This window comes from Ictidomys tridecemlineatus, chromosome 6 (assembly GCF_052094955.1).
Source record: "Ictidomys tridecemlineatus isolate mIctTri1 chromosome 6, mIctTri1.hap1, whole genome shotgun sequence".
Classification (NCBI taxonomy): domain Eukaryota; kingdom Metazoa; phylum Chordata; class Mammalia; order Rodentia; family Sciuridae; genus Ictidomys; species Ictidomys tridecemlineatus.
Window position 1 is genome coordinate 58,490,334 of NC_135482.1, and position 17,225 is coordinate 58,507,558.

Here is a 17,225-nt window from a genome sequence, read left to right on the forward strand (position 1 = left end):
TATACTAAAATTGTGAAAATATAATAAAGAAAATAAAGGAATAACTAATATTTATGATAACAATTTTAAAAAGTATTTTGTGTCAATGTACTAAAAAATCATTTTTTCTCTAAAACAACAAATAGGAATTGTTTTAAAATTATATGTGTTAACATGTTATTCTGTTTTGTATATGTTTAAGGTGTATAATCATGTTTTCATATATAAATATATAAATAAATATATATGCTTAGTAAAATGATTACTAAGTCAAGTTTGTTTGTTTGTTTTCTTAATGCAAGACCACCTAAAATTTGCTCTCAAATCACATTTTTAGGATACAATATAGTATCAATTATAGTACCAATATTAGTTCTCTAGTCTTATGTATTCTTCATACCCCCAAATCTGTACCTTTTGAAGATATTACAATATATATTTTAAATATACCATAATATGAAAGTATTTATATGTATATACATCTACACAAACAATGGAATATTATTCAGCTTTATAACAAAGATACTTCCTCATTGGCATTTGTGACATCATGGATAATCCTGAAGGACATTATTCTAAGTGAAATAAGCCAGACACAGAAAAAAAAAAATTCTTTCTGTTTCTTTATTAGGATAGTAGACTTCTTATTTCTTCACATACTTCACAATTAACCTAGAGGACACCTTGATAAAGAGAAAAAATAATGAGAAATTCCACTGCAGTGACAGATTTTATTCTTCTTGGACTGACAAAGGACCCACGATGGAGGGTTGTACTTTTTGTGTTTCTTCTTGTTACCTACATGCTAAGTGTGACTGGGAATCTGATCATTATCATCCTCACCCTTTCAGATCCTCATCTTCAGACCCCCATGTATTTTTTCCTCCGGAACTTCTCCTTCCTAGAAATATCGTTCACTTCTGTCTGTATCCCCAGATTCCTTGTCATTATTGTAACAGGAGACAGAACCATTTCTTACAATGGTTGTGTGGCTCAGTTATTTTTTTTTTTTTCATCTTCTTGGGAGTGACAGAATTTTACCTCCTGGCTGCTATGTCCTATGATTGCTATGTGGTCATCTGCAAACTTCTTCATTACATGACAATCATGAGCAGCAGAGTCTGCAGCCTTCTTGTCTTCAGCTCATGGCTTGCAGGATTCCTGATCATCTTTCCACCAACCCTCCTTCTGCTGCAGTTGGATTTTGGTGCCTCCAATATAATTGATCATTTTATCTGTGACCCTCCTCCTATTCTGCAGCTTTCTTTCACAAACACTCACTTTCTAGAACTCATGGTGTTCTTTTTAGCTGTGGTAACACTCATGGTCACCTTCACATTAGGTATTCTCTCCTACACAAATATCATCCGGACAATTCTGAAAATTTCTTCTACAAATTAAAGGAAAAAAAGCCTTTTCCACTTGTTCCTCCCACATGATAGTTGTCTCCCTCTCTTATGGCAGCTGCATCTTCATGTACATTAAGCCCTCTGCAAGGGAGAGGGTGACATTAAGCAAAGGAGTAAGCTGTGCTCAACACTTCAGAGACTCCTCTCCTGAACTCCTTCATATACACACTAAGAATTCAGCAAGTAAAGCAGGCCTTCAAGAGCATGGTCCAGAGGATGGTATTTTCTGCAAGTTAGTGAATGTGATTATGTGGGAAAATGGACCTCTTGAGGCAAAACTGAATGAAAAATTACCTATAAATTCTTTCTGAACACCTCATTTTGCTTCTTTGCTTAGACATATTTATATATCACCAACACCTCTTGTCCCAGTTTGCTTAAAAACAGTCTTAACTATTTAAGGTAATAGATAGAGTACTTGATCTTTCACCTGTGTAATTAAATTTTAGGTAAATCAATAATCCCTATTGTCTCTCACATCAAAAAAGATAGATTGAGAATTTACTCATAAAATAATTTTTTATGAGCAGTTTGTGTTAACTGTTCATGTCCTCAGTAAGGCCTCCAATTAGCAACAGGCTATCAGTAACTAATCTTTGGGGGAATCAATGTTAGACATTAATTTTAAACTGTGCAGGGATTCATCAGTCCTAACCCCAGAATTCTTCAAAGGTCAGTCTTATGCTCTAAGGTGAAATATTATTGTAAAGTATTGTAAAACAATAAAATTCTGATTGCTGAGGTTTTATGAAAAATACATCAGACAAACATTGGTGGTCATTTTTATAGACTTTCAATAAATTATTTATAATAATTTATATTATTTACACTGTAATATTTCATTAAAAATACTTCCTTCAAGCATACAGAAATTGTAGGTATTTAGCATTCACTGTCTCATACTGGTTTTGTAATCATGGGACAATGTCACATTATTGTTTGTATGATTCAAAACCACATACATAGTCAATTGATTTTCACTAGTGAATAATTATCTTGGAAGTTGATTCTAGCAAAGTTAAACAGTTGCTAAGGATGAAAATTTCTTAACATTATCTCATACTGGAACTTCCTTAGTTCACATTTCCATGAAACATTGCTGATGTTCTAGATAATAAAAATACTCAACAAAGCAACATTCATCCACTGAACATTGAATCACTTGAAATTACAACAGGTGGTGATTGGCTAAAACAAAATTATAATTATTAAGATCTTTCACTAGGGATCTAACTAGTAGAGCACTTGCCTAGCATGCCCGAGGACCTGGATTTAATCACCCTTACTGCAAGAAAAAAAAATGAGAGAAAGATACAGAGAAAAAAACAAGAGATTATCACCCATGGCATCTAAGTAAGAATTATACAACCAGACAATTTTGGAAGAGTTTTAATTGTATGTGTGTCTGTATATGTACACTTACTTGGAAAGGTGAAACAAATAAAGAGACAATTTAATTAGAATAGAAAAAGAGAATAGGAGTTATTTTTTAACCTTGCGTGACATTTTCTGTCTTGTTTTCTACTTAATTAAATTCCTCTAAGTTAAGAATAAATGCCTTAATGTGTTTTTTTTTCTTTTTCTTTTTTTATTATTGCTTTACTGATACCAGGGATGAAACCCAGGGGCACTTAACCACTGAGCCACATCTCCAGTCCTTTTTATTTTTTGTTTTGAGACAGGGTCTCACTAAGATGCTGAGGCTGACTTTGAACTTGTGATCCTCCTGCTGCTGGGATTATAGGCCTGTGCCACCACATCAATCAATATTTTTCTAAAATAATCTACTTATTCATGTGTATATAAAAGTAAACCACATTTGTTGCCACCATCGTCATGGTCTTCTTCTTCTTCTTCTTCTTCTTCTTCTTCTTCTTCATCTTCATCTTTTTCTCCTCCTCCTCCTCCTCCTCCTTCTCCTCCTCCTCCTCCTCCTTCTTCTTTTTTTAGAAGCAAGTTGATAACTCAGGAATGGTGGTGGTATTTTCCAGTTCTATGTGTCTACTTTCTATATTATATTTACGCTTTCATAAAAATTATATTTCTTTATCTCTAATCCACACAATGCTAAGGGAACTGTTTAGGTGCAGTCATTTAATAATGCTATCTTCAACATCTTCCAAAATTAAAATAATTAACACCATTCAGTCTTTGAGGAGAGTGGCAGAAATGTGTGAATAATTGGAAAGACTCTCAAAGAAAGGAGACACAGAGACAAGATGCAGGGCAGGGGAGGTGGCAGAGTGGCCCTTTGTTCGAGCAGTTTATTCATAACAATAGGTTATATTAGGCAATTTGTACCATAACCACATTATTGTTTAGAATATCAGTAAGTTTGCTTATTCTGCACTTAAATTTCATAGTTACAATATGTAATGTTAAGAGGTTTGTGCAGTTCTCAACAAGGTCCATTGTCGGAAGTTACTTTTAGGCGGGAGGCTCCAGGAGAACCAGAGCATGGAAAAGCATTGTAGTTATCAAGCAAGCAAGTTCCTTTATCCCCAGGAATTATGTGCCTAAGATTAAGGTTGAAGCTGACAAGACTCTAGCATGGAGGGCATTACCATAGAAACTGGGCATCCTATGCCTTTGCACAGAAACTTTCCAAGGCACCAAGCATGCCACAGCCATCAGGGACCTCAATCCCAAACACAGAACCCCTACGGCTTCCCTTTCTTTCTTTCTTTCTTTTTTTTTTAAAGGCCTTTTGGATGAATAATGTGTGTTTCCTTCTTAATGTTGTTGGAGGCAAAAAAAAAAATAGAGTAGATATTGACAAAAGCAAGTACAACATAACAATTCCAGTATTAGTAAACATCCAGCTATGAATAAGTGCTTGACCTAAGCAAAGTTAGCCAATCCAATAAGTTAAACCTTCATCACCTTGTTGGATCTTATCAATGATATCGTTAAAGTAATTTAACTCCTTTGAAATAGAATTACCATTATCACTTAAGTTAAAGCAACACATATTATTAAACTCTTGATATCCCTTATGATGTAATAATAACAAATAATCAGTTGCAGCCCAATTGTCAAATATGGTTTGATGATGTCATTTTTGTTCTTCATGAATCATATTAATAGCCATAGACGTATAATTAATATTATTTGCTATAGCACAGCCCAGTTTTATGCTGGTTTTGAAATCCCCAACAGCTAGTCCAGGGTTACCCACTAAGGACAATGTCAAAGTGTCAAATTTTGTCTTAGAGAGAAGGCTTACTGAATCATCACAGTTTTTATCAAGGGGAATAGCCCTTTTATGAATCCATTATGCAGGATGGTGGCCTGTTAAATCCTGTAGGGATGGTAAGAAACTCAGTTAGCCTGTTAAGACAACAATGGGTACCATGAGACATTTTTGTAGTTATATAACAATTTTAGCCAAGTGAACCCAGATAGTATAATGGGTTTTAAAAGTCAAGGAGACTGACTGTATTGAATTTCCATAGCTGGGGTACAACAACTGAACAACATTATTGTTAAGACCAAACCATTTACAAAGTTCTGTGTGAGTTTAGCAATCAAAGTAGTAACTAAGTTTTCGGGAGTACATTTTAACTCCATTTGAGCCAACAGCTGTAGAGCTAATGTTGTTAATGATTTTGTATTTCCCCAAGTCACTGGAAGTCTAGTAGCTGTGGATCCTCTTTCAGTGTATCTTCTCTTTAGATGATCTTTGTCCTTTTGTTTGGTGATATTCTCTTTATCCACAAACAAAACTTGGGGATCAGATTGTGAAGTCCCTTATGTCCATTTATAATTGATGTCTCATGCATCATGCTGAATCCAAACTGGACACCTTGGCATAGACATGGCAATTTATTCTTTTCTCCATGTGATCAGAGGCATAGGGTCTTGCCTCTTGGGTCTGGTGGAAAATTATAAATTATATAAATTATAAATTATATAAATGACTGGTGGGAATAAAATATCTATCCAAAGCAGATAATTAATTGTGAGTATAAAGTTTGTATTGCATGTTGAGTGTATTAACTGTAAATAAAACAATATTTAAAGCATTATTAATATGAGGGAGGCTAGATGCCCTTTTTATTTTATATTAAGAGGTAAGTTTTAAGAGTATGATGTATTTGTTTAACCAAAGCCTGTCCAGCAGGATATGAGAAATTTTATGATTTAAATATATAGTTTACTGATTACAAAGTTGTGTAAAAGCATGAGATATATTTGTAGGGGTATATCCATTTTTAAATGACTAGCTTGCTCATGATGGCCAAACAATGAGAAATGTAAGTAGATACCTTATTAGACCTTTGGACACTAGTCCAAATGAGCTTAGAATGATTTATCAATAAAAAACATGAAGAAAGAAGTAAGGATGAAAATAAGGGAAATGGGTAACCTCCATTTGTCAAAGTGTATTAGAAAGTGGAACTTGTGGATTTACAGATTTTTACATAGGGTCCTGAAGGATGAGAACAGTTGTTGACTATACCATAAGCCTGTTGAGAAGAGATGGAAAACAGCTCAGTTGGTAGAGCATGGGACCCTTAATCCCAGGGTCATGGGTTCATGCCCCAGGTTGGGAGCCAGTTGTAAACAATCTCAAAGAAAGGAGACACAGAGACAATGTGCAAGGGCGGGAAAGGTGGCAGAGTGGCCCTTTTGTCCAAGCAGCCACTATAACAATAGGTTATATTAGGTCATGAGTACCATAACCACATTATTGTTTAGAGTATCAGTAAGGTTGCTTATTCTGCAGTTACATTTCATAGTAAAAATAAGCAACGTTAGGAGGTTTGTGCAGGTCTCAAGAAGGACCATTGTCTGAAGTTACTGTTAAGTGGGCAGCTCCAGGAAAACCAGAGCTTGGTGAAACATTGTAGTTATACAGCAAGCAAGTGTCTTTATTCCCAGGAGTTATGTGCCTAAGATTAAGATCAAAGCTGATAAGACTCTAATATGGAGGGCATTATCATAGCAACCAGGCAACCTATACCTTTGCACAGAAACTTTCCCAGGCACCAAGCATGCCATGGTCATAATGTCATCAGGGACCCCGATCCCAAACACAGAAGCCCTAGAAATAACAAGGAAGGATTGCTGGGAAGCCCAGAAAATATATCAATTTCTCTATGAACAAAGTTTATTGTTGAACAATAAATGAAACTAATTGTCTTTTAAAGTACTATTTATAGAACACTGGACAAAGCATCTGTTTATTAGACTTTAAGTGGCCAAAAATACTAATAGACAAAGCTCTGTAAGAAAAGGATTACTATTAGGAACTATGCATAAGTTAGAAACTGTGTGACTATTTAATGGCATATTTAATTCCCTAAACTTTTCTCTTGTTATTTTACACAGGATGTTATTAAAAAGCATTACATGTATTTTATAAAGAAATTATTGTTTATAAAGTTGAGTGGTGTGCTGATTAAGTTTCTAATATTAAGTACTTTGCAATGAGTCATATTTAGTCCAAATGAAGCAAAACTTTATATCATTAACCTGTGCCCACCATCCACAAATTTAATGAAATATTTTTTATTCAATGAGGAAGTAGATGGATGAATGAATGAAGGCTCAGAAAGCTGCTGTCTTTAGAAGGAGTAAATACAGGCCATCCTCAGCAAAAAGTCTTTCTTTCCAGATGCCCATGATCTGCTGCTAACTGTTATTTGCTCTTAGTTTTCATCTTCCAGAACATAGAGATCCACAAGAGTATGTGTGTGTGTGTGTGTGTTTAAATATATACATTATGTGTGTATACATATGTTCAAATGTTGCATATAAGTGAATAGATGTGTACATGCTTATAACTAGTGTATGCCCTCTAAAGTTTCAAGTGGCATTCCACTCCTGCATCCTAAATATTTAATAGTTGAAAAAAACAATGTACCAAGGCAAATTTCAAAATACCAATATTCTTATAACCATTATTCAATAAAGAAGGATAAAAGAAAAAATCAAATTCTTCAGTTTCCTAGAAATAAACATACACTAGTTACAAACAAGTACATAAACATCTATGCATTTAAATATATATAAATATGTAAATATTTGCATATAAGTATACACAATGATATTTATATATAATACACATATACATATAAAATCTTAAACACAATAAACTCTAATTTAATCATTTTATTTGTACTTTTTTATTTTTTAAAAATAATTTACTGGTGAATTACAATCACTCATAATAGTAGGACTCACTGTGATATATTTCTACATACAGTACAATTTAGTCTATTTCATTCCCTCATGTATTCTCTAATCCTTCCTCTCCTCCTTCCCCCTAATCTTCCTCCTCTACACTACTGATCTCCCTTCTATTCTCATGAGATCCTTTTTCTCCTTTTTTCTCTCTAGCTTGCACATGTAAGAGAACATGGAACCTTTGACCTTCTGAATCTGTCTTATTTCAGATAGCATGATGTTCTCCATCCATTTTCTACAAATGACATAATTTCATTTTTCTTTATGGCTGAGTAAAATTCCATTGTGTATACATGCCACATTTTCTCTAGGTAAAAGTTGGGAAGCAGCAAAAATATGTGCACACATTGTTTTTAGATGAATGGGAGGTTTCAGTACAATTTGTCTTTAGCTTGTGAAGGGAACAACTCATAGATGTATTCTGTGAGTCCAACACTGGCATTACTATAATAACTACACAAATGCTATTCTGTCTCCATGCTGAAATCTAACACTAAAAATTGTTATTTTTTATTTAGAAATAATTGCTAAAATCACTTCTGAAGGCCAACTTGGGTTGTTTTTATTGTAATGAGCAGTCATTGAAGTATGCTAAGCAGATAGAAAAAAATAACTCTAGTGGCAATGCACAGGACAACTAATAGAAGATCAGAGTTTTGCAATGATCTAAACAAGACCAGTAAATCCAGAACTAAGATAGTATGCAAGGTGGAAAAACAACAAAATAAGAAGTTATTTTCAAGACACTTGAATCTTCCTTGAGGTAATATTGGAACCAAATATAAGAATCTGTGGTGGGATCTAGGAGATTTCAAGGACATGAAGGAATCTGACACAAGAGACACAATTCTTCATGGGCTTCTGAATGGAGATAGGAGGTGTCAGCAGAGGAGAAAATAAGTACTACAGATAAGCAGTGAAAATGGCCAATTTGTCACTCTCCACTTTAGAATTAGTGACAAGAAATCTAAGGGTCTCCTAAGCATTTTGAAAAATGATTTCAGGTGAGAAATATTGAGGAATAAATTTAAATACATAAAATTAATACTTCCAATACTGCTCTCAGCCATAATAAAAGTTAAATTTGTTATTCTCTAAAGACTGAGTCCCATGTTGCAATCTCTCTGAACATTTGGGGAATTCACTATATTCACATTTTTATTGACCTAAAAAAGAATGCTTTATATTAATTGATGGCTTGGTTCAAATGGCATGAGTATTTCAAAATTTATGAGGTTCAGTGGGTGTGGGAAACTGACTAGCATGTGACTGAGTCCACTCCTCTGCTGAACATGATCGTGTCTTGCATTGGCCACACTACTAGATAGCCCCAGTCTTCTAGGGTTCTAGTGTCTGTATTTATTTGCATGGGCATGCCTTCCTACATTCCCATAGGTGGAGCTATGCTCACCTGTTCCTTTGTAATATTACCCCATTGCCCTGTTTAGGATAGAATGTTCCATGGAAATGCCTTTTGTGTGTCCCCTTCTCTTACTGTGCCCTTGGGTGTGGCCTACCTAGATGTCAGTCAACCTGTGACAGCAGACATCATGAAACTAGACTCAGCCCCTTGAAACCTGACCTCTTGCCTTATTTGAATAGCTTCTCCTCAATAAAAGGGGTCAGCTCCTTTTCTCTCTTTCTGGGGACTCTTAAGGTCAGAGGAGCCGTCACAGCACCCCCAAAGAAAAAAATATTTCTGTCTCTTGTGTGTTTATTTCATGCAGCCCAGTTAGCCCAGTTTCCCTGGAGTGACCCTGAGTGTTTTAGTTGCAAGCAACTGGCAAGTGGGAAGTGGGGAAAAGGGACTATCAGGAAGCAATGTCCTTTCTCAAGGACTGCTCCACTCACAGGAGTGTAGCTGCTTCTAGATCTCTTTAAAATACTAACCAAACAATTAATCTCTTACATAATGAAAAAGAGTCACAAAATCATCTAAACCAGCATCTACCATGGAGATTACAGGCAAAATGCAAATTACATAATCTGAGTACATTAACCTTGGAACAAAATTATGAGGTCAATTCCATAACTACACAAAGGACAATATTATTCATTTCCAAAGTTTTGTTTTCAATTTGATTGCAATAAACAGAAGCTGAAATGTGAAGGTGAATCAGGAGGATGATGATTCATCACGTACTAATCCATATTCTTTCATTGAAATTAATACATATATTGCATACATATTATATTATTTAATCTTTATAAACACCTTATTATCATCACTATTATTCAGGTAATTAAAATCAGTCTTTCCTTTACCACACATTTGCCCATCAAGCACCAACATGGTAGTAAAATGTTTCTGTTGTCACACAGCAGCATATAGTCCTTAAGGACCTAAGAATTTAATCTGGGAGGATTAAATTCCAAAAGGCATTACACTCTGTAGAGAAGACCTGATCCCAAGGTGAGTTTTCTACCCACAAATAATGTGTTCATATCTCTAAGTGAAAAGCAGTAACTTTCCAATTTTCAATTAATCATATGTAAAAATAATTTGAAAATAAAATGACACATTACAGTTTAACTTTACACTTAACTGTGTATTATAAACATAAAACAAAAATTAGATAATTTGGATATGGTGGAAAATAAACATTTTAAAATAAAACTCATGACACTATTTTTATTGTTCAATGAGTATTATAGAAAGTATACAAAATCAATAATGCAAATTTCTATATAATAAGGAAAAATTATGCATAAATCCGTAATAACATACAAACACCATCAGTAACTGGATTTTCAAGTTTATATATTACCAAATATATCTATCCCCAAAGACTCATCAAGTTTATTGATATTGCTGTAGTTTTCTTGTTCACACCATTAAAATTACCTCTTTGTTTTAGCTTTATCTTTTATTTTTGCTCAGGTAATTGTACAAATTTCATCCTTACACAGTTTTATGGAACATAAAAAATTTATGCAGTTATGTATTCACCAGCATGATCGAAATAAAGAACTCTTGCAGAATCCAAAATAAAAATTAAAAAGGGCTGAGGATTTGGCTCAGTTTCAAATAGTCCCTGGGTTCAATCCCCACTATTCTTCCACCAAAAAAGAGAGAATTTCTGAGGAAAAAAGCATAAGTAATCTAAAATACACCAAATTTAAGTAAAAAAGATTCAATTGGATTAAGAGTAAAGGAATGCAAAAGTTAATATTATTCTAAAAGTAGTCAAAAAAAGCTGGTGTAGCAGTATAAAATTTAGAAAAATTATAGACATTTATAAAATATTGCTAGAAGAGCACTTTTAAGGCAAAAACAAGAAGAATTAAGTAAGTAATAGAAAAAAAGCAAACATTAATGAAGTTTATACTTAGGAAAAGAAGGGTAAATTGATAACACTGATAAATACTAATTAAATTGAACAAAATATGCCAAAAAAGGAAGATAAAAGTTAATGAAATAAGAAATCAGTGGTCATCACTACTGACTCAGTAAATATGAAAAGTAATAAAGCTTGATAATGAAAACTTTGTGCCCATAACTTGAAACTGCAGATAAAATGAACTTTTTGATTCCACAAAAATACAAGCTGTCACATCCCACAGAGAGAATAATCTGAATAAGTCCATCTGTATTAAAGAAATTGAGTCTTTCATTAAAAGCTTTTCAATACAAAAAAAACTAGGTCCAAAGGATTTTATTGGTGAATTCAATTGGCTAAAGATGAAAACATATGAATTGCCTACAATTTTTCAGAATATAAAAGAAGAACGCACGTCTCATTATTCTATAATAACAGCATTAATCTGATATAAAAACCATGTAAATTCATTGAAAGAAAGAAAGGTTACAAATATCTCTCATGAACATAGTGACAGAATTTCTCAGCAAAATATTAGTAAATCATATCTAACAATATGTAAAGATAATTAAATGCCAAGAATGGATGGAATTTATTCTAGATATTCAAGTCTAGTTCAATTTTTAATGACAACTTTAAATAATCTATCACCAGGCTAAAAAAATATCACCAGGTTAAAAGACAGTATTGTTACTGGATAGCAAGTGATTTAGAAAGACAATTCTTAGAGAGAGAGAGAGAGAGAGAGAGAGAGAGAGAGAGAGAGAGAGAGAACAAAACCAGATTCATCTCAAAGTCTTAGTGATAGAAGGAAATCTTTCATAACTTAATAAGAATATTCACCTAATAAACAGAAAACTAACATTATACTTAATGTGGGTAAACTTGACACTTTTCCCCAAAATGCAGGACCACGATATTCTCTCTCACCTCCTATTCAACATCATCAGCAAAGTATTTAATCAAATAAGGCAAAAAAGAAAAATAAAACACAAGTGTGCCAATTAGAATGCCCTTGACATTTATTGGGTTTATGTTTTAATAAATCTTTTGAAAGTTAAAAATATCATATCAAAAATTCATTTAATACAAATAACCAACTGAACATCACAGCCTTGTCTTGCCTTCTTCAAAAGTACTCAGAACAATTACATTAGCTTACAGTTAGGTAACAAAGCCTCTTTTACACATGATGACCGTGTGATTTTTGTCGCTGACAGGAAGCTATACCTGGGTGCCACTGCCAGAGTCATGAGAGTATCATATTAATTTTGCTAGGTTCTAGAGAATGTATATCACTTTTATGCCTTCATAAAGGTAAAACTTTATACGTCTAAACATCACAAGTAAGGAATTATCTGTATTTCCATTTGCCCTTTTCTTCTTTTTCTGTTATTCTGCCTTCTCTTGGTTTTAATGAACACATTATTTTTCTATTATATACACTCTGTTTATATAATTTATATCATGACATAATTTTTATTTATAAAGATTTCTTCACAGTGTACAATATACATTTTAACTAATCAGCATTTAACATCAAATGCAGAAGGATCATGAGTTTAATGTCAGCCTCAGCAATGGAAAGGCACTATTAAACTCAGTGAGACCATCTGTAGTAAAATATAAAATAGGGCTGGGGATGTGGCTCAGTGGTTGAGTTCCCCTGAGTTCAATCTCTAGTACCCAAAATAATAACAACAACAACAACAACAACAATAATAAACTATTTCTAGTGTACTGTGAGATTCTTGTAACAATATATCACCAAATCCTGTCTTTTATTCACTTTTAAATGTGTTTAAACATGTCACACAGCTTTACTAGCTATGCTTTAAAAAGACAGTTTTCTTTTAGAATAATTAAAATTCAAAACAGTTAATTTTATCTTCATATAATTCAATTACAACTATTTCTTTATAGAGATCCAAATTCTTACTAGTGTCAAGTTCCTTCTAGCTGGAGGGCTTTCCTTAACATTTCTTGTACAGTAGATATTTTGGTAAATAAAAACTTTAGTTTGTATTTGCATGATAAATTATTTTTTCTGCTTTAATGAATATTTTTGCTGTGTATAGAAAATATCTAAGTCAACTTGCCTTTTTTCTTTTGGAACTTAAAGATGTCATGACATTATCTTTTGTCTTTCAGGGTTTCACATGAGCATCTGCCATGATTCTTATCCTTGTTCCTTTGAAACAACTTCTGTCTGGCACCTGGTGCTTCTTCCTTTTGTCTTAGTTGTTGAGCAGCTTTCATGTAATATGCCTAGGTCTGTTTTGCTCCACAGTTTTCTTATTCTTGGTATACTCTGAACATTTTAGGTCTGTTATTTTTTGTGTGCCATCAATTTTGGAAAATTATCAGCCATTAATTATTTGAATATTTCTTGAGGACATTTGCATAACCCAGCCAGGAGATGGTCTCTGCTTCAAGCTTGCTATTACTGTGGTTAATTTCAGTAACCACAAGAAAGGCATTGCTTAGTAATACTTATATTTGGGGGGGGGGCAGAATATTTCATCAAAGTTATGTTTGGAGGGTGGGTGCAGATATATATATGCCTCCATTTGGGTTCTTTCTTCTCATTTGACTTTGGCTCTTTTCTTTGCACTGTACCAAAATGAATTTGTCTTTTTGTAGCTCTGTTGGCTGTATTTTACTATTATGACTACTCAAAGGATGCTACTATGCATGGGGTGGGGAGCCAAGAAAGGGGGCACTCTATGGTGTTCTGATTCTCTGATTCTCAGCCTTTAAAAAGGAATGTGAACCTCCATTTTAGCATTTGTCCTTCACAAGTGCTTCTGCCCCCATCCAGGTATAATGTGGTCCTAGCATGTACTTCAATCTCTTTTCCATAAACTCAGATACTTGCTTCTCCAACTCTTCTTTCAAAATTACAGAGATTTCTACTGAAACAATCAGCCTTAGTATTTGACAACTCATGAATGAAAAAGATTGTGTGTGTGTGTGTGTGTGTGTGTATTTTTAACAACAAAAAATAATGAAAGGACATGATGTGATAAGCCGGAAAATGGATGGAATGAGAGAGTCATATCATGTGAAATAAGCCAAATACAAAAATTAAAGATCTCATGATTTCCTCTCATATGTGGAAGCTAGAGAGGAAAAAAAAGAAAAAATGGAGATCTCATGAAAATATAAGGAAAACTAGTAGGATAGAAGCAGGACAATGGGAGGAGGGAGGAGTGGAGGGTAAATGCAGGTACTGGGGAATGAAATTGATCAAATTATGTTATGTGCATGAATGAATATGCCTCAATACACTATTATTCCATAATATGGCATAATATACTATTATGTATAATTATTATGTACAAATAGAAAAATTTTAATATAATCAGTAAACAATCTACAAGAAAATAAGTTCAAAAAATAGGTCTTTTTAAAAATGATAAACATTTCAAAATTCCTCTTTTGTTAATGAAAAAATGTACAGCCAATTTTTTATCCCCATCTATTTTAATGTGAATCAGTGATATTTTAGAACCTGATCACATATCTTCAAAACACACAGACACACTCATGAAAAGAAGAATAAAACTGCACATAATCGATGAGTACTGGTGGTGATTCATTGGATTCTCATAGATACAATATACACATACACAGGATGGGGGCTGGGGGGCACACACCATGTTGATGATTCTCTTGTTTATTGTTTTCCTTAGTTGTGGAGATCAAATGCATAAAGACATGGGATACCAGTCTATAGTATGAAAAAGTTGTAGCAGGAGCTATATAAAATACTCACCATTACAAATTATACCTTTAGATATTTAACTGAGATAGAAGAAAAACAAAGAAAAAGCATTTTAAAAAGGTGATAGAAAACGTACAAAAAGTGAGGAGAAAGAAAGTATATGGAAATATTGGTCATCCTAAATGCTCAAAAAATAAGAAAGGAAGAACAAAAACAGAAGGCAAGAGGGAAAAGAAACAGGAAGAGAAGATGGAAGGCAGGTTATTTTCCTGCAACATCACATATTTTAATAAAATATAAACATTGTGTTGCTAATAAAGCAATATTTCTTAGATATTGATAAAATGAAATAAGATAATATTTACAGAGTTACAATTGAGTTTGTCTATTGTAGAAAACCATGTGTGAGATTTCTAATAAGAATTCATAATGGAATATTTTGATGAACAAAAAATCAAACAATTACATTTAAGTAATAAAGTGATTTGAGCAATTCAAGAAAGAATGCCATGGGGATTCATCAAGTTATTAAAAAGAAGAATACCCAGAAAGACATCAAAGTCTCCTTATGGATGATTTTCATGACTACCATAAACAAATTAAAGGGATTTGTTATAAAGATAGCTGGTACAGGCTATAGTTTTCACTAATTTTCAGTAGTATGCTTTTACAAAAGCCAAAGCTGTTATTTCAAAGTTGTAAAGGTACATCTCTTTACTAGATCCCTCAGGGCTTGTATCACTTGCTTTATCTTAGAGAATAAATGAAAGGATTTAGTACAGGTGCAATGGAAACAGGGAGCACTGAAACCCCCTTGTTTAAAGATATCCTTTCCTCTGCAGAAGGTTTGATATACATAAAAATACAACTGCCATAAGAGATGGAGACCACAATCAGGTGGGAGGTACAGGTGGAAAAAGCTCTCTTTCTGTCCTGGGCAGAAGGGATCTTCAGAACTGTTGTTATGATTTTGATATAAGAGAACAATACCAGAGCCAGTGATAATGGCTAAAATAAAATTTGACAACTGTAAGTCATGTGTGTATGTGCAGGAGAGTTTCAGGATAGGAGAGTAGTCACAGAAAATATGTTCAATAACATTGCCATCTCAGAACACCAGCATCAAACTCACAATAACTCCAGGGGAGATGGCTACCCAGCAGCTATCCAACAGGCAGCAACCAGCAGGTGGCTCACTCTGCTGCTCATAATGGTTGCATAATGAAGGGGTTTGCAGATGGCCACATATCGGTCATAGGACATAGCTGCCAACAGGAAAAACTGTTATACCTATAAGAAGAGTAAAATGTCCCTGTGCCAAACAAACATCAAGGGAAATAGTCTTTTCCTTAGTAACTATGCTGACCAGGTATCTAGGGATGCAGGCAGTTGTCAGTGTGATTTCTAAGAAGAAAAAATTTCTTAGGAAGAAATACATGGGTGTTTTGAGGTGGGGATCCAGCAAGGTCAGAAGGATGATGGTAAGATTTCCTGTAATATTCAAAAGATATGTTAAAAATAAAAAAAGGAAAACTACAATTTCCAAATTTGGGTCATCTGTCAGTCCTACAATAATGAAGTTTGTCACTAATGTGTGGTTCCTCATAGTTGAATTCTGTTAAGATGCCATCTGAACTGTAAGGGGGTGAAGGTGATAAATAATTAAGCAATATTAAGGATACATCAAGTGCAGATTTTGAACTGATAATAAAAAACCTAGCAACTTAGTAGATGTGTATGTGCTTTGTTTTCCTTCGATTTTTCACATTTCATGTAGCACTGAGAACCACAGGCTAATCCCTCTTACTCTTATCTCCTTTCTGGATACTCATTTTCCTAATTCTCTTTCATATATATATGAAATACTTACTTTCAACAAATTCCCCAGGGGTTTTCTTTGCTGATGCATTGTGAAAATTTCTGTTTATTATGATCAAATATATATTAGCCATATCTTTACAAATGTATGGCTTTCTAATTTCCTGCTAGAAATATCTGCACACTTTATCTAGTTTTCCTAATATATGCAGACCTAACTCCTACAATCTCACCCATTAAACAGGAAAACATTTTTTTTGGTTAATAAGATTAATCCCCCTGTTGTTAAAATCATCTTCTGCTCAGTTTCTTTCATAAAGATGTATATTCTTTGGATATATCTACATTCCAAAATGTGTAGCTAATAAAAACTGACATTTTGCAATCAATCTTTTCTAAAGGATTATTTCCTGATGATATATGTATGGTTAGTTTTGAGGTTTTTGCTAGTGGCTACTAAAACTTTTTCAAGAAAAAAATAACTTTTATGAATTTTAAGACTAAATACAATATGATTTGCCAAAGTGGTAAATAAATGCACAGTTAAAAATTTACATGGAATTTGCAATATTTTTTTCCCAATTCTTCAATAAGTTTCAAAGCATCATTAGCTTTATCTGTATAATAAATAATTTACATTCAGTAATATTAAAATATTAAATCCTTCAGCAGAGAAAATTGAATATGTATCAGTAACATTTTGAATATACATTTTTGAGAATTATTGCTCATGGTGCTACTCTAATAGAAAAATACAACTCTTTCAAATATATTCTTTGA

The 17,225-nt window shown here is 33.5% G+C and overlaps 1 pseudogene; it reads left to right on the forward strand.

The window, feature by feature from the left end:
* The first annotated feature begins 682 nt into the window (after positions 1 to 682).
* LOC101959805 (olfactory receptor 6C75-like) lies at positions 683 to 1,625 on the forward strand (annotated as a pseudogene).
* Positions 1,626 to 17,225: the final 15,600 nt, after the last annotated feature.